Genomic DNA, 6,000 nt, shown 5'->3' on the forward strand with positions numbered 1-6,000 from the left:
CAATAAGCCACAGGCACAACAGTGAAGTGGAATAAAAATGTCATTGGACGCCACAGCGTCACTGCCACACAATGTCCATACAAGAATCATAACTATAAAGTATAAATATCTTATAATAGGTGTTAGAAAATTAGGCAGGCTAAAAAGATGTGGTATCACATATGCCGAATCAGGAATCCACGACACTATACAATACAACTTTTCATGACACATGAAATGGATGGCTCGTTATAAAATCATTTTTTCAGTGGGGAAGCTACATTCGTGCATTCCGCTGTTACTATGACACATGTAAGTTAAAGACATAATTGGTAAATGGCGCTTTTATTAAAAAAATTGTGACTTCACATGCAATCATTGAATTGGCAAAGAGGAGTCTATCAACTGATATACATCTGTAGACGCCATCCGTCTCAATATTTAAGTAGAACATTTACTATGAAAAATCTTTGAGAAACATTTTTAGTAAAAGTTATTTTCTTGTTACACTTTAAGAAAATGGAAATAAGCGTGTGGCGTCATTGGCCGGAAGGCTCTTTGCAGGCAGGTCCGCCCGCCTTGGCGCAGGTCTTATTACATTCGACGCCACATTGGGCGACCTGCCCGCCGGATAGGGATGAAATGATGATGAAGACAGCACAACACTCAGTCGCTGAGAGGAGAAAATCCCTGACCCAGCCAGGAATCGAACCCGGGCCCTTAGGACGGCAATCCGTCACGTCACACTGACCACTTTTTCTTCTCAATTTTGTTCGTTGTTGATCGTTGTGTTTGTTCGTTGCGGACGTCACATGACATCCGGTCAAGTCCGTTTGCTGATCGTTTCACTCGGTTTTTTTATTACAGAGGCCAACCCGCTCTCTGGCCGAACACGCTGAGCTACCGTGCCGGCTAGCACTCAGCTATCAGGCCGGACTGTTACACTTCACGATTTATAAGTAGATAAGGAATGATGAAGATTTTGTGTTTGACAACATTCTAATATTTTATCGTTTCTTTTCAAGTCGCTTTTGGATTTTCAAAGCACATTAGCATTCGGTGTTATGTTCATTGTTTTATTTATCACGGTGGAGAGTTTCTCTCTTTTTCCCTCTTTTTTCCTCTATTTTTTTCTTTTTGTGTATTGCAGTAGTGATTGCAATGTGCATAGTATACAAAATTGTTTAACTTACTTACGCTCACAAGAATAGAAAATACTGTTTCAGAGTAACGTTTCTTTCGTCGTTCCGTTGCAGTGCTGTGAACCATTTTACACACTCTTGATCAACACGTGGAATGCACGAATGTACTCTGTCTAGTAAAAAACCTATTTTATTTAGGAACATAACATTTTTATTCAATGTCACTGTTGCTTTATTGTGAGCTCCCGTCTGGCAGACATGTTGCGTGAGCGCATTGTCCACATTTGATAATGTTTTCGTTAGTTAGCTGTAATTCTGTCTGTAATAAAATTGGATCGATTGTGCGGAGAGACTATGTAATCTTCTAACTTAAGAGTTTGCCTTAAAGAAGCGTCCTTCCTCATTACATTTGTTGTATGTCGTGCAAGTACAAGCATTCCCGTTTTATCTCCTACACTTCCTTTTATAAATTGTGAACTAAGTTTTTCCATGCATAGGTATAAGGAAAGTACTTATTTGAATTCATGTAAACTGACGCCCAGCGGCGACATCTAGGGGATATGGATGAAGATGTGATTCTTACCGCCGGCCGGTGTGGCCGAGCGGTTCTAGGCGCTTCAGTCTGGAACCGCGCGGCCGCTACTGTCGCAGGTTCGAATCCTGCCTCGAGCATGGATGTGTTTGATGTCCTTAGGTTGGTTAGGTTTAAGCAGTTTTACGTTGAAACGTCCCCTTAGAAAAATTAATTAATTACTGCGCTGATAAACCTCTTACATTATTTGATTTTCAAACAGCTGAGCAGAACTGAACGTACTCAGACATTTCGCTCTTTACTTGTTCTGGTCAACACTAAACTGACATACAATATTTTTAGCGCAACGCAATCTGACTTTCAAAAATCCCTACAAAAAAATGGCCCTGACTAAGAATAACCTATACCTTTCATGAATCACTTACCTCACCAAAAATCTTCGTTACTCGAACTACAGCAATACAGCGAGCGCCACTACTGCCAGCTAAATAAAATATTCAAACTACTGAAGGCACTAACTACTGATAGGCATAGTTAGCAAATGAAAGATTTTGATAAAGAACAAACAATGTATTTACCTTAATAGTGTTCAAAAGTCATGTATATAGCAGTTCATGACATCCAGTCTTACAAATTTCAAAACTCCGCCATTTCTCTCCCAACATCCACCACTGCTGGCGGCTCACCTCCAACTGCGCAACGCTACGCGCTGTTAACACCCAGCTGCCCAACACTACAATGCCAGACAACAATGTAAACTAACCACAGACTGCACACAGCACAGCCAGTGATTTTCATACAGAGCGCTACGTGGCGTTACCAATAAGAAAACCTAAACAGCCTACTTACGAAGTTCTAAGGGACTGATGACCTCAGATGTTAAGTCCGATAGCTCTCAGAGCCATTTTGTTTCTTACCTCTGCATGGCTGTTCAAGTGTTCAAGTGTGTGTGAAATTTTATGGGACTTAACTGCTAAGCTCATTAGTCCCTAAGCTTACACACTACTGAACCTAAATTATACTTAGGACAAACACACACAAACCCATGCCCGAGGGAGGACTCGAACCTCCGCCGGGACCAGCCGCACAGTCCATGACTGCAGCGCCTGCATGGCTGTATAACTCAATTTCTCTTCCCGTGGAGTATGAAAGTTTCAGTGGTGCTCTTACTCTACCTCTATGTGTTTATTTTCTAGGTCTGAAGGAGGTCATTATCGACCGAAACTGATGACCTGATTACAAATGAACATTGTGATCCAGTAGTGGTATTATAATAAAGTAAGTGTTTTCTAGGATTGCTGAAAACTTTTTAGTGGCTATGTCACAACTAGTTGATCTTTCCTTTGTCAGCGTCACTTGCATCAGTGTATTTGCCGTTTTCGGCCGGTATCGTCGCTAGAATGCTGTGCATTCACGGCTGGAAATGCACTCACTTGAAGGTGAAGTTAACAGCTGTTTCATAGTGTAGGTTTCAGTGACTGAGTACACACATCGCAACAAAACAGGCAAGTGGGAATGTGTCATAACTGACAGTTTGAAAGTTTTTACAACTTTTATTGACGTCCGTAGTAAGCCGCAAAAACTCACAAATCTGGGAGAAAGTAAAAGAATCCGGAGGTCGAGGTAGTAGCTTCGTCAAGAGAACATACACTTTGGACTGGTTCCTGGACAAAAAGTAGGAACGACGAATAGCCTCTGGGACAACCTGGTGAATATGAAAATGCTACAGGAACCGCTTCTCGTATGTGTCCCAGTCTTCAGTATCCTCGTTGAAAGCGGGAAATGTCGGGGGCGGCGGAACCGGTTGGTTTTTCAAGAGTTCCATAAAGAAACGTTCCTGTGTATTCTGAGATTTCTGGCAAAACTGTTGAAAACTTTGTAGTAAGTCATGCACACTTTGGATCAGCTGCTGAAGCACTATTTCCGCCATGATGAGGACACACGCAGGCACAAACTCGTCACAATTTGTGTTGTAACTGACAATTTGAAAGTTTTTACAACTTTACAACTTTTATTGACGTAAGTCTACATGGAAATGACTGAATAGCAACGAAAAGTCACAATCACAATCTCAGTAAGAATTTCTTCTAGAGGCAACAAAAGATAACTTCTAAGTTTCCCACAAGAGTCCGTGGTAACACACATACACTTAATTCCAAGGCCTATTCCGATGGCGAAGACGTAGTCTTCCGTGGAGACGTCCTTGAGGTCGGTATTCGGCGAGAACTGACGTCCGGTGCTGGTTGTAGCCTTTAAATAGTACTGGTCAGCCAATCGGATGTTGGTGTAGTAATACTTGCTGCAGGCCATCTCGAACTCCCTCTGCAGGAAGTAGTACGCGGAATGTCTGTTTCCAAAACAGCCGATGTTTACCATTGCTTACGGCTTGGGCATTGACAACCTCCGTCCTGTGTGGTGTTAGATGTGTTGTCGGCCCGCAGGGGCTACCTTGGCGACTGCGTAACAAACGTACAGTCTCTGTTGGTGTTCTAGCTCCACACTCTAGACTGCAGTTGTCTGCCCATGATGGTGGTGGACCCTCACATCGGTACTGGCGTGCTTCTGCTTGACTGTTCTTGCCGACGCACTCTGGTGCGGTCACATGTAGTTTAGGGCAGCTCTGAGAGACGATGGTCAGGGGTACCGATCAGAAGCAAGCCTACATGATCTTTACACACGGACAGACAAATGTCATAGTCATGCTGATAGTTTTCTTTGACTTTAAAGTATTAATTCACCATGAATTCGTGCCACAGGGAGAAACTGTTTATCTATGGACCTATTACGCCCCGGGTTCGATTGGCGGCCGGATTGGGGATTTTCTCTGCCTGGGGACTGGGTGTTTGTGTTGTCCTCATCATTTCATCATCATCATTCGTGACAATGGACTGTGTAAAAATTGGACTGTGTAAAAATTGGGACTCTGTGCGGGTGCTGATGACCTCGCAGTTGAGTGCCCCACAAAGCAAACATCATCATCATTGAGGGAACTATAGGGACGTGTTGCGACGCCTGCAAGAAAATGTGAGAAGCGAACGGCCTGAAGTGAGGAGAGACAATTCATGGCTCTTGCATCCGTAATTCCTTCACGAAAGATGACGAAGTAAACATTCGAGAATTCGAGACCAGAACAGCTGTTAGCTTGAGTGGCATAAAAGTAGATATCTCAGGTGTTGCGAAACAACTCAAATCACTTAATAAAGGCAAGTCTAGATGGTATACTAATCAGGCTCCCTTCAGAGTATGCAGGCACAATAGCGTCTTTCTTAGCAACCATATACAACCGCTCACATGACGAAAGGTCTGTTCCTGAAGACTGGAAAGTAGCACCGGTCACACCAATATTCGAGAGAGGAAATAGTAGTAACCCATGGAATTACAGACCCTTATCACTGACCTTAATTTTCAGTAGGATTTTGGAGCATATACTCTACTCGAACATTATGAGTCAACTTGAAGAAAATGACTTATTGATACATAACCAACAGGAATTCAGAAAATATCGTCCTTGTGCGACACAGCTAGCTCTTTATTCCCATGAAGTAATGAGTGCTGTCGACAACGGATCTCAGATAGATTCCATATTCCTAGATTCACAGAAGGCTTTTGATACCGTTCCTCACAAGTGACTATCAATCAATTTCCGTGCATGTGGAGTATCGTCTCAGTTGTGTGACTCGATTCGTGATTTACCCTCAGAGAGTTCACAGTTCGTAGTGACAGACGATAAATCATCGCGTAGAACAGAAGTCCCGCAAGGTAGTGTCATAGGCCCTCTGCTGTTCCTGATTTATATAAATAATCTAGGTGATAATCTGAGCAAACCCTTTAGATTGTTTGCAGATGACGCTGTAATTTACCTTCTAGTAAAATCATCAGACGATCAATTACAATTACAAAATGATCTGGAGAGAACTCTGTATGGTGCGAAAAGTGGCAATTGGCACTAAACAAAGAAATGTGCGACATCATCCACATGGGCACTAAAAGAAATCCGATAAATTTTGGGTATACGATAAATCGCACAAATCTAAGGGCTGTCAATTAGGCTAAAGACCTAGGAATTACAATTACGAGCAACTTAAATTGGAAATACCACATAGATAATATTGTGGGGAAGACAAAACAAAGACTGCGTTTTGTTGGCAGAACACTTAGAAGATGCGACAAACCCAAAGAGACAGCCTACATTACACTTGTCCGTCCTCTGCTGGAATTTTGCTGGCGGTGTGGTATCCTTACCAGGTAGGACTGACGGAGGACATCGAAAAAGTGCAAAGGTAGGCAGCTCTTTTCTTGTTATCGCGCAATAGGGGTGAGGGTGTCACTGATAAGATACGCGAGTTG

This window comes from Schistocerca nitens, chromosome 1, assembly GCF_023898315.1.
Source record: "Schistocerca nitens isolate TAMUIC-IGC-003100 chromosome 1, iqSchNite1.1, whole genome shotgun sequence".
NCBI classification, from domain to species: domain Eukaryota; kingdom Metazoa; phylum Arthropoda; class Insecta; order Orthoptera; family Acrididae; genus Schistocerca; species Schistocerca nitens.